General features: G+C 44.4%; 1 protein-coding gene across 2 annotated transcripts in view; it reads right to left on the bottom strand.

Moving 5' to 3' along the window:
- The window catches only part of LOC137527784 (leucine-rich repeat neuronal protein 1-like), a 67,450-nt gene that overhangs the window by 31,224 nt on the left and 19,911 nt on the right, over positions 1–16,315 (bottom strand). Inside the window, exon 1 of one of the 2 annotated variants that reach the window (XM_068248682.1) lies at positions 2,121–2,260. The exons of the other annotated variant lie outside the window; for it this stretch is intronic. The gene's annotated coding sequence lies outside the window, so the exon portion shown is untranslated. Of the gene's footprint in view, positions 1–2,120; positions 2,261–16,315 lie in introns of those variants that run through there. 2 annotated transcript variants of the gene reach the window in all.

The following is a 16,315-nucleotide window of genomic DNA, read 5'->3' as shown; positions in this document are numbered from 1 at the left end:
AAAAATTTGAAATGACCAGGGAGGCTGGCTAGCATCTTTGTATTAATTCTTTTCAGGTAAAGTCTTTAAAAACAATAAAGTCCATGCTGAGAATCCCCCATGAAGAGATGGACTAACCTAAAACCTGTCGGTTCTGTCAGATTTCTACTACCTACTGTAAGTGACAGCAGCATAGGAGAAAAGTAATTTATGGCTCATTTTACTCTGGAAGAAGCATACTTACTTCTTATTTGTACGTTATTGTATGTATTTTAGATTTTACTTTTTTCGCGACAGTGGTCTCTTAAAGGACATCCGAGGTAAAAAAAAAAATGATGAGATAAACAACTGTATCTATCCTTCTCCTAAAAATGATTTTTGTTATCCCACAGTTTTATTTTATATTTTTTTTAAGTGTTTACTGTTTCATGGCCTCTTCTCAATGACACATTCATAGAAGTTTGCCCGAGCTAAAACCTATGAACTATTGACCTTTTTATCTCTTTTGTGCGCTCAGAAGCCATTTTCTGCCAGGAAAGTGTTTTATGGCTGTAATTCCTTATCAGTGAGGGTTATGCTATAGTCCGACCCGGTCCCGACCCGGACAGAAACTGTCACATTCATACCTGATTTTTAACTCTTTCAGGCAGAGAAAGTAAAAAAGGAACACAGCATAGTTATTTGCGTCCTAGGCACTGTACATACCCATGTCTATCTCATTATGTCACGTGTCACCTCAGGCGTCCTTTAAAGGGAAACGCATACAGTATATCAGTGCTTCGCAAGACTGACATCAGTTTACTGAGCGTTGCAGCATTTGGTACAGCAGAAATCAGCTTATTTTACAGAATATTTTGTGAAATGTTAATTCACTAAAGATGCCGACTAACGGTACAATTTTCAGAGAAGAATCCCCCGAACAATCAGTAGGGATGGTCGGAATTGCTCATTTCTGATTCCACAAAGATTAAGATTTTCTTTTTTCCATTTTTCTGATTTCCGATTTTTCCAGGAGAATTTTATTTGTCTTTTTTTTTTTTTTTGCACCAGAAAATGCAAAAAAATGAAAACAAAAATCAGGAAAATGGAAATCGGAAAAAAAACGGAAAATCAGTCTTGTGATGGATTAGTCTGAAATTAAAATTTGGCAGAAAAATTCTGCATTCTCTGTTTGGTCCAATGCTTCCTAGTTATGTGATTGGGCTAAAATAAGTTATTTTTAGTATTTATATAGAGCTGATATCTTCCGCAGCACTGTACAGAGTATATTGTCTTGTCTCTAACTGTCCCTCAGAGGGGCTCACAATCTAATCCCTACCATAGTCATATGTCTATGTATGTATTTTGTAGGGTATGTATCATAGTCTAGGGCCAATTTAGGGGGAAACCCATTAACTCATCTGTATGTTTTTGGGATGTGGGAGGACATCGGAGTACCCGGAGGAAACCCACGCAGACACAGGAAGAACATACAAACTTCTTGCAGATTACGACCTGGCTGAGATTTGAACCAGGGAGCCAGCGCTGCAAGGCGAGAACGCTGACCGGTTTACAGAAAGCATAATTGGTTGCTTTATTATGCTGGGGGTGTGCTTTCAAAAGTGGATGGGATTATAGGAGGTGGCAAAAACAGTATTTCCATAGAAATAGCTCCATCGTTTTGTTAAAGCTTGCCCTGGTGTTCATCTTTCCCTGGGGTCTAGTGATCCCCCTCCCCTCATATCTTTCAAGGGTAGTCTAGTGGTCCCTCCTTCCCCTTAAGGCATCCACTGGTAATCAAGTGCCCTCCCCTCTTCTCACAGCTCTCCCTCGTAGTCACGTTGCCAGTGCCTCCCTCCACCCCAGTAGCTTTCCCATGTAGTGTAGTGGTCCTACCCCATACCCTTTTAAACAGTCCCTGGAAGGAGGTGGGTGAGGAGGAAATCAATCAGACACTAGGGTACTGCACCCAGGTCATTCCCCCCTCTCACTAGAGGGTTAAAGCACCACCCGGAGGATGGAGGGAGAACTGCAGCGCTGGATCCCAGGGAGGCGAGTAAGTGCTGGGATGCTGCAGATCTCTCTAGCAGCATGATTTTTTACAAAGCACCCTCATGTATTTTACCATACATATCAGTGGGAACATTAGAGAAAACACCTACCCTGCTCTCTGTTTCATCCTTCACTGCTCAGCCTGCTTGTTCTCAGCCCTGATAAAACCCCCGACTGAGCATTCAGTGTGGCTTTGCTCAGGAATCATTATAGCTGAGTCTGTCTTCTCTGATGTCTTTTCAAACCAAAGCCTGCCACCTTCTGGCTCTGCTTTCCTGTTCTGTATATTCACAGCATCACAGAGAGCTCTGATGAGATGGGAGGAGCTGCTGGTGCCGAGGAAGGAGCTATGCCTGTATTGAAAAATGTTTTTTGTTTTAATCTATATATGTTAGTCATAAGAGGTCTTTAGAAATAGTGATTTCATTTTGCACACAGCCCACTGAATAATATGCTTTTCTGATGCACTTTGTTTTGCATGAAGTTTTAGTAAAAAAAAACAACACAAAAAAAGGCACACCAGAGCAGCAAAAATACCAGGTATAGTATTTATTTTGTAAAATCTATCTGGGGATATGTTTATTTTCCCTTAAAATCCGGAGATAATCAAATCGCCAGGTAAAGTAAACCTTTAACTTTGTTAAATTAAAAAAAAAATCAGATACTTACCTCGGGAGGGGGAGGCCCGTGGACCAGTGCTGGGCCGAAATTACGCATGAGCGTAATTACGCATCGTAATTCAATGTAAATTTACGCGTAAGCGCTACGCGTAAATTACGGTCTTACGCGTAATTATTTACGCGTAAGCAGTAGAGTGGTATCGTAATTACACTGTCTACCGTAATTGCTAGGTATGCGTAATTTTACGAACACTTACGCGTAATTTTACGCGTAATTACTAACGTAAAAACTCCCCTTTTCTAAGAGTAGCCAATCAGTCAACATCCTAAGCAACCAATAGTATCTTCTCCCGCCCTCCAGTATAAACGTACGTTTTGACGCATAGGAATGATATGTACGCAATAACTGTCACTTTGAACGGCTATTGCGTACATATTGTCCGTATGCGTAAAAAAATACGCATTAATGGGTATTACAGCACTACGCATAACATCGTAGTGTAAGCGCCTACATTACAGTATCCTTACGCGTAACTGCGTAAGTTTACGCGTAATTACAGTGATGTACCGTAGATAATTTCCTACGCCGTAACCGTAATTGCGTAATGCGTAATAGCGTAAAATTACGTGTAATGATCCGTAAGCGTAGATTTTTCCATTACGACCAGCACTGCCGTGGACCCCAATGAGGCTTCCCTCATTCTGCTCAGCCAGCCAGATCCAGCGCTGAATCCCTCAGATCAACCAAAACAGTGACAACATCCAGTGGCGGTTGTCGCTGCTCCTGCACAGGTGCACTAGCAGCTTTCCCCTCGGTCTCAGGCGAGGAAATATCTGAGCCAGATCGGGTCCACTCTGCAGCGCAAGCGCGTTGCATGTGTGATTGGGAAGTAGAGCAGATCTGATCAGGCTTGGCTATTTCACCGTAGCCCAAGGGGAAAGCAGCTAGTGCACCTGCGCAGGAGCAGCGACAAGCGCTGACAAGCAGACTTTTGGGGATGCCAACGCTGGATTCCAGGGCCAGATTTACCATAAGGCACTGTAGGCATGTGCCTATAGGCGCCTGATGATGGAAAAGGTGGCTCACTCCCCTCCTTGAGTGCCTTCCTCCTCTCCTTCCCTATGCAGAATTCTCATGAGAGTGTATGTATATACAGTGGTGTGAAAAACTATTTGCCCCCTTCCTGATTTCTTATTCTTTTGCATGTTTGTCACACTTAAATGTTTCTGCTCATCAAAAACCGTTAACTATTAGTCAAAGATAACATAATTGAACACAAAATGCAGTTTTAAATGATGGTTTTTATTATTTAGTGAGAAAAAAAACTCCAAATCTACATGGCCCTGTGTGAAAAAGTGATTGCCCCCCCTTGTTAAAAAATAACTTAACTGTGGTTTATCACACCCGAGTTCAATTTCTGTAGTCACCCCCAGGCCTGATTACTGCCACACCTGTTTCAATCAAGAAATCACTTAAATAGGAACTATCTGAAACAGAGAAGTAGACCAAAAGCACCTCAAAAGCTAGACATCATGCCAAGATCCAAAGAAATTCAGGAACAAATGAGAACATAAGTACTGTAATTGAGATCTATCAGTCTGGTAAAGGTTATAAAGCCATTTCTAAAGCTTTGGGACTCCAGTGAACCACAGTGAGAGCCATTATCCACAAATGGCAAAAACATGGAACAGTGATGAACCTTCCCAGGAATGGCCGGCCGACCAAAGTTACCCCAAGAGCGCAGAGAAAACTCATCCGAGAGGCCACAAAAGACCCCAGGACAACATCTAAAGAACTGCAGGCCTCACTTGCCTCAATTAAGGTCAGTGTTCACGACTCCACCATAAGAAAGAGACTGGGCAAAAACGGCCTGCATGGCAGATATCCAAGGCGCAAATCACTTTTAAGCAAAAAGAACATTAAGGCTCTTCTCAATTTTGCTAAAGGACATCTCAATGATTGCCAAGACTTTTGGGAAAATACCTTGTGGACCGACGAGACAAAAGTTGAACTTTTTGGAAGGTGCGTGTCCCGTTACATCTGACGTAGAAGTAACACAGCATTTTAGCAAAAGAACATCATACCAACAGTAAAATATGGTGGTGGTAATGTGATGGTCTGGGGTTGTTTTGCTGCTTCAGGACCTGGAAGGCTTGCTGTGATAGATGGAACCATGAATTCTACTGTGTCTACCAAAAAATCCTGAAGGAGAATGTCCGGCCATCTGTTCATCAACTCAAGCTGAAGCAATCTTGGGTGCTGCAGCAGGACAATGACCCAAAACACACCAGCAAATCCACCTCTGAATGGCTGAAGAAAAACAAAATGAAGACTTTGGAGTGGCCTAGTCAAAGTCCTGACCTGAATCCTATTGAGATGTTGTGGCATGACCTTAAAAAGGCGGTTCATGCTAGAAAACCCTCAAATAAAGCTGAATTACAACAATTCTGCAAAGATGAGTGGGCCAAAATTCCTCCAGAGCGCTGTAAAAGACTCGTTGCAAGTTATCGCAAACGCTTGATTGCAGTTATTGCTGCTAAGGGTGGCCCAAGCAGTTATTAGGTTCAGGGGGCAATTTCTTTTTCACACAGGGCCATGTAGGTTTTGAGGTTTTTTTCTCACTAAATAGTAAAAAACATCATTTAAAACTGCATTTTGTGCTCAATTATGTTATCTTTAAATAATAGTTAACGGTTTTTGATGAGCAGAAACATTTAAGTGTGACAAACATGCAAAAGAATAAGAAATCAGGAAGGGGGCTAGTTTTTCACAAGACTGTATATATATATATACAGTGGGATGAAAAAGTTTGGGCACCCTTGTTAATTATCATGATTTTCCTGTATAAATCGTTGGTTCTTATGATAAAAAATAAAAATGTCAGTTAAATATATTGTATAGGAGACGCACACAGTGATATTTGAGAAGTGAAATGAAGTTTATTGTATTTACAGAAAGTGTGCAATAATTGTTTAAACAAAATTAGGCAGGTGCATAAAAAAAAAAAAAAACAATTAAATCAATAATTAGTAGATCCTCCTTTTGCAGAAATTACTGCCTCTAAACGCTTCCTGTAGGTTCCAATGAGAGTCTGGATTCTGGTTGAAGGTATTTTGGACCATTCCTCTTTACAAAACATCTCTAGTTCATTCAGGTTTGATGGCTTCCAAGCATGGATGGACAGCTCTCTTTAAAGCGAACCTTAAGTCTACTAAAAAAAATGAGATTTACTCACCTGGGGCTTCCCTCAGCCCCCAGCAGCCGACCGGTGCCCTCGCAGCTCCGCTCCGATGTCCCAGGACCCGCCGGCGAGCACTTCCAGTTTGGCCGTCACCGGCCGACAGGCATGGGAACGCGAGTGATTGTTCGCGTTCCCAGCCTGTATATCGCCCCCTATGCTGCTATTGCGGCCAGGAGGTCGCAATAGCAGCATAGGGGGCGATATACAGGCTGGGAACGCGAACAATCACTCGCGTTCCCATGCCTGTCGGCCGCTGACGGCCAAACCGGAAGTGCTCGCCGGCGGGTCCTGGGACATCGGAGCGGAGCTGCGAGGGCACCGATCGGCTGCTGGGGGCTGAGGGAAGCCCCAGGTGAGTAAATCTCATTTTTTTTTAGTAGACTTAAGGTTCGCTTTAACTCACACCACAGATTTTCAATTATATTCAGGTCTGGGGACTGAGATGACCATTCCAGAACGTTGTACTTTTTCCTCTGCATGAATGCCTTAGTGGATTTTGAGCAGTGTTTAGGGTTGTTGTCTTGTTGAAAGATCCAGCCCTGCCGCAGCTTCAGCTTTGTCACTGATTCCTGGACGTTGGTCTCCAGAATCTGTTGACACTGAGTGGAGTCCATGCATCCCTCAACTTTGACAAGATTCCCAGTCCCTGCACTGGCCACACAGCCCCACAGCATGATGGAACCACCACCATATTTCACTGTAGGTAGCAGGTGTTTTTCTTGGAATGCTGTGTTCTTTTTCCTCCATGCATAACACTCCTCGTTATTCCCAAATAACTCATATTTAGTTTCATCAGTCCACAGCACGTTATTCCGTGGACCTAGTGGACAGTGCCGTGCGCAGCAGGCTATGGGGGGGGGGGGGGGGGGGGGTCGGGGCGGCTGCATAGCTAGCATAGTTGCCCCAGTGTAGGAGGGAGTTTAGTTGCCTCAGTATAGCTAGTATAGTGCCCCAGTATAGCCAGTATAGTGCCCCCAGTATAGCCAGTATAGTGCCCCAGTATAGTGCCCCAGTATAGCCAGAATAGTGCCCCAGTATAGCCAGAATAGTGCCCCAGTATAGCCAGTATAGTGCCCCCAGTATAGCCAGTATAGTGCCCCCAGTATAGTGCCCCAGTATAGCCAGAGAAGTGCCCCAGTATAGCCAGAATAGTGCCCCAGTATAGCCAGAATAGTGCCCCAGTATAGCCAGTATAGTGCCCCCAGTATAGTGCCCCAGTATAGCCAGAATAGTGCCCCAGTATAGCCAGAATAGTGCCCCAGTATAGCCAGTATAGTGCCCCCAGTATAGTGCCCCAGTATAGCCAGAATAGTGCCCCAGTATAACCAGAATAGTGCCCCAGTATAGCCAGAATAGTGCCCCAGTATAGCTAGTATAGTGCCCCAGTATAGCCAGTATAGTGCCCCAGTATAGCCAGAATAGTGCCCCAGTATAGCCAGAATAGTGCCCCAGTATAGCCAGTATAGTGCCCCCAGTATAGCCAGTATAGTGCCCCCAGTATAGTGCCCCAGTATAGCCAGAATAGTGCCCCAGTATAGCCAGAATAGTGCCCCAGTATAGCCAGAATAGTGCCCCAGTATAGCCAGTATAGTGCCCCCAGTATAGTGCCCCAGTATAGCCAGAATAGTGCCCCAGTATAGCCAGAATAGTGCCCCAGTATAGCCAGAATAGTGCCCCAGTATAGCCAGTATAGTGCCCCCAGTATAGTGCCCCAGTATAGCCAGAATAGTGCCCCAGTATAGCCAGAATAGTGCCCCAGTATAGCCAGTATAGTGCCCCCAGTATAGTGCCCCAGTATAGCCAGAATAGTGCCCCAGTATAGCCAGAATAGTGCCCCAGTATAGCTAGTATAGTGCCCCAGTATAGCCAGTATAGTGCCCCAGTATAGCCAGAATAGTGCCCCAGTATAGCCAGAATAGTTCCCCAGTATAGCCAGAATAGTGCCCCAGTATAGCCAGAATAGTGCCCCAGTATAGCCAGTATAGTGCCCCAGTATAGCCAGAATAGTGCCCCAGTATAGCCAGAATAGTGCCCCAGTATAGCCAGTATAGTGTCCCCAGTATAGCCAGTATAGTGCCCCCAGTATAGTGCCCCAGTATAGCCAGAATAGTGCCCCAGTATAGCCAGAATTGTGCCCCAGTATAGCCAGAATAATGCCCCAGTATAGCCAGTATAGTGCCCCCAGTATAGTGCCCCAGTATAGCCAGAATAGTGCCCCAGTATAGCCAGAATAGTGCCCCAGTATAGCTAGTATAGTGCCCCAGTATAGCCAGTATAGTGCCCCAGTATAGCCAGAATAGTGCCCCAGTATAGCCAGAATAGTGCCCCAGTATAGCCAGAATAGTGCCCCAGTATAGCCAGAATAGTGCCCCAGTATAGCTAGTATAGTGCCCCAGTATAGCCAGTATAGTGCCCCAGTATAGCCAGTATAGTGCACCAGTATAGTGCCCCAGTATAGCTAGTATAGTGCCCCAGAATAGTGCCCCAGTATAGCCAGAATAGTGTCCCAGTATAGCCAGAATAGTGCCCCAGTATAGCCAGAATAGTGCCCCAGTATAGCTAGTATAGTGCCCCAGTATAGCCAGTATAGTGCCCCAGTATAGTGCCCCAGTATAGCTAGTATAGTGCCCCAGAATAGTGCCCCAGTATAGCCAGTATAGCGCCCAAGTATAGCTAGTATAGTGCCCCAGTATGGGTAGGTGGTGCCCCCCGCCCGTCCCCGCCGCTGTTATTACCTTAACAGCTGCCGCTCTCCACTCTCCAGCGCATGTGTTTATTCAAGGCAAGCAGCGTATCTCCCGGCTGCTCTGTGTGACGCGCAGGAAGCAGGGCAACAGCTTCCTGTAGAGGCGATATGTATCGCCGTTACTATGGTAACCGAGCCCTGATTCCTGCGCGTCACACTGAGCAGCCGGGAGATACGCTGCTTGCCTTGAATAAACACATGCGCTGGAGAGGGGAGAGCGGCCGCTGCTAAGGTAATAGCAGCGGCGGCCGCGGGGACGTGCGGGAGGGGGGGAAGAGGACGGCACACCAGGCAACATGCCGCAGCACACCGGTTGAAAAACACTGGTTTAACCACTTAAGGACCGCAGTCTTTTCACCCCTTAAGGACCAGAGCCTTTTTTCCATTCAGACCACTGCAGCTTTAATGGTTTATTGCTCAGTCATACTAACTACCATCTAAATGAATTTGACCTCCTTTTCTTGTCACTAATACAGCTTTCTTTTGGTGATATTTGATTGCTGCTGCGATTTTTACTTTTTATTATATTCATCAAAAAAGACATGAATTTTGGCAAAAAAATGATTTTTTTAACTTTCTGTGCTGACATTTTTCAAATAAAGTAAAATTTCTGTATACATGCAGCGCGAAAAATGTGGACAAACATGTTTTTGATTAAAAAAAACCCATTCAGTGTATATTTATTAAATATTAATCTATGTTTTGTGCGCTCACTCTATGCAGTATAAACATTCACTATCCCAATGTGACAAAATTAACAACACAGAACGAAAAAGGAAAAAAAAATCAATAGTAAACGTCCTTTGTACAGTCCAAAGACTTAATTACGTGTCCACGGATCGCTGCACCAATCATCAAGCATAAGATGTATATGTCAGTTCTCCTTTAAGATGCTGCGCTCACATGTACTTGCAATCTTCTTATAGTTGTATCACTCAAAAACAAACAGAAATAAAACCATAGCGTAATACTGTATTGTAGCAGTGTCGCATTCCCTCAACACCCAGTGTTTTTAGAAATAATGATGATAGCTGCTTGTGTGTCCACCACAACCCACCAGGTTATACAGGTCCTCACCATGTGTTATCGCCGCCAACCACAGACAGCAACAATAGCACTTCCACACCTTTAGACCTAATATGTTTCTCCCAAGTGCATCACAGATGGTCCCACCACAAGCACTCGTGGCCTCTCACCTTCTACTTTGCTGCCCAAGTTATAGGACAGCAACTGCGCTCAGTATCCCAGCGAGTTTTTCACAGCCAGCCTCTAGCAGATACACTCCACAGGAACAGAAGCTTCACATCAGCCTAATAACTGAAATGCTCCACATAGCGTAAAACCATCCACTTTAATAAAAATATATATAAAATAGTGCACTCACATGTTCCCAGTAAAAACAAGCATGTCATAAACAATCTTCCACGCCAGCTCTGTCCGCCTGTAGCTCCGCCCTACGCGTTTCGTGCATGCGCACTCATCAGGGGCTTGATGATGTGGACAAACATGTTTTTGATTAAAAAAACCCATTCAGTGTATATTTATTGGTTTGGGTAAAAGTTATAGCGTTTACAAACTATGGTGCAAAAATTAAATTTTCCCATTTTGAAGCATCCCTCTCATTTCTGAGCACCTGTCAGGTTTCATGAGGTGCTAGAATTCCAGGATAGTATGAATAGCCCCCAAATGACCCCATTTTGGAAAGAAGACATCCCAAAGTATTCACTAAGAGGCATGGTGAGTTCATAAAAGATTTTATCTTTTGTCACAAGTTAGCGGAAAATGACACTTTGTGACAAAAAAAATAAATAAAAAAAAGTTTCCATTTCTGCTAACTGGTGACAAAAAAAAAAATGAAATCTGCCACGGACTCACCATGCCCCTCTCTGAATACCTTGAAGTGTCTAGTTTCCAAAATGGGGTCATTTGTGGGGTGTGTTTACTGTCCTGGCATTTTGGGGGGTGCTAAATTGTAAGCACCCCTGTAAAGCCTAAAGGTGCTCATAGGACTTTGGGCCCCTTAGCGCACCTAGGCTGCAAAAGAAATGTCACACATGTGGTATCGCCTTACTCAGGAGAAATAGTATAATGTGTTTTGGGGTGTATTTTTACACATACCCATGATGGGTGGGAGAAATATCTCTGTAAATGAGATTTCTTTTGATTTTTTTTACACACAATTGTCCATTTACAGAGATATTTCTCCCACCCAGCATGGGTATGTGTAAAAATACACCCCAAAACACATTATACTACTTCTCCTGAGTACAGTGATACCACATGTGTGACACTTTTCTGCACCCTAACTGCGCTAAGGGGCCCAAAGTCCTATGAGTACCTTTAGGATTTCACAGGTCATTTTGAGGCATTTATTTTCTAGACTACTCCTCGCGGTTTAGGGCCCCTAAAATGCCAGGACAGTATAGGAACCCTACAAGTGACCCCATTTTAGAAAGAAGACACCCCAAGGTATTCCGTTAGTAGTATGGGGAGTTCATAGAAGATTTCATTTTTTTTTCACAAGTTAGCGGAAATTGATTTTTATAGTTTTTTTCACAAAGTGTCATTTTCCACTAACTTGTGACAAAAAATAAAATCTTCTATGAATTCCCCATACACCTAATTGAATACCTTGGCGTGTCTTCTTTCTAAAATGGGGTCACTTGTGGGGTTCCTATAATGCCCTGGCATTTTAGGGGCCCTAAACCGTGAGGAGTAGTCTAGAAACCAAATGCCTCAAAATGACCTGTGAAATTCTAAAGGTACTCATAGGACTTTGGGCCTCTTAGCGCACCTAGGTTGCAAAAAAGTGTCACACATGTGGTATCGCTGTACTCAGGAGAAGTAGTATAATGTGTTTTGGGGTGTATTTTTACACATACCCATGCTGGGTGGGAGAAATATCTCTGTAAATTAAAATGTTTTGATTTTTTTTACACACAATTGTCCCTTTACAGAGATATTTCTCCCACCCAGCATGGGTATGTGTAAAAATACACCCCAAAACACATTATATACTTCTCCTGAGTACGGCGATATCACATGTGTGACACTTTTTTGCAGCCTAGGTGCGCTAAGGGGCCCAACGTCCTATTCACAGGTCATTTTGAGGCATTTGGTTTCTAGACTACTCCTCACGGTTTAGGGCCCCTAAAATGCCAGGGCAGTATAGAAACCCCACAAGTGACCCCATTTTAGAAAGAAGACACCCCAAGGTATTCCGTTAGGTGTATGGTGAGTTCATAGAATATTTTATTTTTTGTCACAAGTTAGTGGAAAATGACACTTTGTGAAAAAAAACAATACAAATCAATTTCCGCTAACTTTTGACAAAAAATAAAATCTTCTATGAACTCGTCATACACCTAACGGAATACCTTGGGGTGTCTTTTTTCTAAAATGGGGTCACTTGTGGGGTACCTATACTGCCCTGGCATTTTAGGGGCCCAAAACCACGAGGAGTAGTCTGGAAACCAAATGCCTCAAAATGACTGTTCAGGGGTATAAGCATCTGCAAATTTTGATGACAGGTGGTCTGAGGGGCCGAATTTTGTGGAACCGGTCATAAGCAGGGTGGCTTCTTAGATGACAGGTTGTATTGGCACTGAAGTGCAGGAATGTTCTCAAATCGTGACCTGGACATGGCAATTAAGTCGTACCAGCAGTGATCAGAAAAAAAAATTCTGTCACTGCGGTGGGGCGGGTGAGGGTTTGGCCGGGTGATCAGAAGCCCGCAGGGGGCATATTAGGGCCTGATCTGATGGGTAGCAGTGACAGGTGGTGACAGGGGGTGATGGGGTGGTTGATAGGTGATCAGTAGGTGATTACAGAGGAGAATATATGCAAGCAATGCACTGGCGAGTTGATCAGAGGGGGTCCGGGGGGCTAATTGAGGGTGTGGGCGGGTGATTGGGTGCCCGCAAGGGGCAGATTAGTGTCTGATCTGATGGGTAGCAGTGACAGGTGGTGACGGGGTGATTGATGGGTGATTGATGGGTGATCAGTGGATGATTAGAGGGGAGAACAGATGTAAACAATGCACTTTCGGGGGTGATCTGAGGGTGGGTGTGCACGCATTATGAGGGTGTGGGTGGGTGATCAGGCGCCTGCAAAAGGCAGGTTAGGGTCTGATCTGATGGGTGGCAGTGACAGGTGGTGGCAGGGGGTGATTGATGGGTGATTGACAGGTGATCAGTGGGTGATTATAGGGAAGAATAGATGTATACAGTACACAGGGGGGAGGGTCTAGGGAGGATCTGAGGGTGTGTGTGTGTGTGTGGGGGGGGGTGTTCAGGAGCCCCCAGGGGGCAGTTTAGGACCTAATCTAAAAAAATAGCGTTGAGATAGTGACAGGGAGTGATTAATGGGTGATTAGGGGGGTGATTGGGTGCAAACAGGTGTCTGAGGGGTGGGCAGGGGGGGTCTGATGGGTGCAGTGGGCGATCAGGGGGCAGGATCAGTGTGCTTGGGTACTTACTAGGAGGGCTGCAACCTGCCCTGGTGGTCCCTCAATCACTGGGACCACCAGGGCAGGAGGCAGCCTGTATAATACGCTTTGTATACATTACAAAGCGTATTATCCGCTTTACATGCGGCAGATCGGGGGTTAACAACCTGCCGCCACTGCTAATTGGCTGGCGGGTTGATGTCGCGGGTGGGCACATCCAGCGTGCAATCCCAGGTCAACTAGTCCGCAACGAGCCGCCGCCGATCGGCGTATTGCGGTCGTTGCGGGCTCCACTTTGGCGCCGCCCCTAGGTAGGGGCGGCGGTCGGCAAGTGGTTAAAATCACAATCCAGTAATATATATATATATATATATATATATATATATATATATATCTATATATATCTATCTATATATATCTATATCTATATCTATCTATCTATCTATCTATCTATCTATCTATATAAATATATATATATATATATATATATATATATATATATATATATATATATATATATATATATATATATATATAGGTGATTGGGAGGGGATCAAGGGATACATGGGGGGGAGATCTGGAAAAAAAATTGTTTTTTTACACTAAAATCGCACAGCCTGTCACGGCTGCAGGCTGTGCGTCTCTCCCTGTCACACAAGATCCACAATGACAGGGAGAGGGAGGCGGAGAGGGAGGCGGAACGGCAACTATGTTGCCTTTCGGAGGGTGATCGCTGTGATTGGCTCACAGCGATCACACGGCAGGGAGCCAATCAGTGACGGCTCCTGCCGATACCCGGAAGCCTTAGCTGTCATAAGACAGCTAAGTGCCGCCGGTTCGGTGCGGACGATCGCGGCGGGGAGCAGCGGCGCCGGTGATAGAGATCTACGCCCTGCCAGCCAGGAGCCCATCAAAACAGGGCGTAGATCTCTATCACCTTGGTCAGGAAATGGTTAAGCTATCTTAGAGTATTTCTGGGGGCTGTATTAGACACCCCTCTAGTTCAGTCAGGTTGTATTATTTGTATTGCCTGTTCTGTCTGTCTTCTGGGGGTGCTAACCAGAGCAGCGGTTGCTACTGGTAGCCCCTTCTGTTCATCTGCTTGGATCACACTTGCCTCTAGCAGTAGCGGCTGTGGATCCTTCTTATCTGTATTCTTGGAGGGTAAGCTGGAGCAGCGGTTGTTACTGGCTACCTCATCTTTCTGTACTTGGATCGCACTCGCTCTGGCGGAAAGAGCAGTGGATCCTGCTATTGTTCTGCTTTCTTGGAGTATAGCTGGAGCAGCGGTTGCTACCGGCTATCTCATCTGTCTTGTCTGATACGAACGCTTGCTGTAGGCTTAGTGAGGTAACCGTTAAGCAAGCACTCGCGTCCTCTGTTTCGTGTTTGTGTGTCGGTGGTTAGTTAGGGTGGCGTGCTTGTCTCTGTTGCGCTTAACGTGCGGAGATTGCGCTGTAAACGCGTTCGCTGTTGCGAATGAGTGTGGTGTTCGCGTTTAGTTAGCGTTTGTTATTTTCCTTATCATTCTCATTGTATGATTTGCTGTGCCTTTGCTCTGCTCCTGGGTTTACCTTTGCTTAGTCTTGTGTCACCTCTGGCAATCGCCTCTCTTGCGATTGCGTTCCTACTCTGTTTCTGCTGTTGTGTGTGCACCGTCGCGGGTTGGCGACTGGATTAGTGCACATATATACATTCTGTCCCTGTGCTCATTCTCATTCTCATTCGCAATCGCATCTCTTGCGATTGCGTTCTCACTTGATTTCCTCTGTTGTGTGTTCACCGTCGCAGGTTGGCGACAGGATTGGTGGACATACATACATCCCTTTTCTGTGCTTATTGAGTCTTGTGTCGCTATTAGTAATCGCTATCTCTTGCGATTGCTTTCCCACCTGATCTTCACGGTTGTGTGTTCATCGTCGCGGGTTGGCGACTAGATTGGTGAACACACATTCACCCTGTCGCTGTGCTCTCTCTCTTTAAGGGCTATCTTGCCCTGCTCTGTTGCAATTCGGACAATTCCCATCTGGCATCTGTGGCAGTACAGAGGCTTGCTCCTCTGCACTCCACAGCTCCACCTGCTGGTGGGAATTTCCCTCTACTGGTGCTTTGCACCAAAGCTGGGTTCTCTCATTTCATACGCTTGTGGAGGATTTCCGCCATGTCAGTGCACGCCTTGTGCGCTGATCACGGAGATAATTCCACAATCATTACAATCGGGCTATATTCCTCTCCCCCGCTGAAAAAGCGACAGCTTCTCTCAGAAGCTTCGCTTTTTCTGGCTGTTGCGTCCCCCGTGCATCTCTCTAAGCGTATGTTACGCTTAGAGTGACGTCATGTAAACAAACTCATGGTAGTAAAACTACAACTAAAAGTAAAAAAAATAAAACTCAACACACATATACATTATAAAACTAATGTTTACATCCCACCCTCCCAAAAATACCTAAATAAAATGTTTAATATAAAAATAAAAAAACATTACAATAAAAAAAAAACATGTAAATATTTACCTAAGGGTCTAAACTTTTTAAATATCAATGTAAAGATGAAATATTTCTATAATTTTTTATTTTAAACTTGTAAATAGTGATAGATGCAAAACGGAAAAAATTCACCTTTATTTCCAAATAAAATATTGTCACCATACATTGTGATATAATTTTAATGGTGTAATAACCGGGACATATGGGCAAATACAATACGTGAGTTTAATTATGGAGGCATGTATTATTTTAAAACTATAATGGCTGAAAACTGAGAAATAATGAATTTTTTCAGTTTTTTCTTATTCTTCCTGTTAAAATGCATTTAAAGTGGCTCTTAGCAAAATGTACCCCCCAAAGAAAGCCTAATTGGTGGCGGAAAAAACAAGATATAGATCAGTTCATTGTGATAAGTAGTGATAAAGTTATAGGCTAATGAATGGGATTACCTCCCATTCATTAGCCTAACATTGCTCAAGTGAAAACGACAGAACGCGAATGGGTTAAACAATTATTGCTCTCTTTCTGTAAATCCAATAAACTTAATTCCACTTCTCAAATATCAATGTGTGTGTCTCCTATACGAAATATTTAACTGACATTTTTTTATCATAACAACCAATGATTTCTACAGGAAAATCATGACGAGGTTGCCCAAACGTTTGCATCCCATTGTGTGTGTATATTGGCCCCAGAAAGTCCCCTGGTGCAGGTGGCTGGAGCAAGACGGGGGAGAGCACTCCGCTGGGCGGTACATACGCTGT

This window comes from Hyperolius riggenbachi, chromosome 8, assembly GCF_040937935.1.
Source record: "Hyperolius riggenbachi isolate aHypRig1 chromosome 8, aHypRig1.pri, whole genome shotgun sequence".
NCBI lineage: Eukaryota > Metazoa > Chordata > Amphibia > Anura > Hyperoliidae > Hyperolius > Hyperolius riggenbachi.
This window is presented reverse-complemented; position numbering and strand designations above follow the sequence as displayed.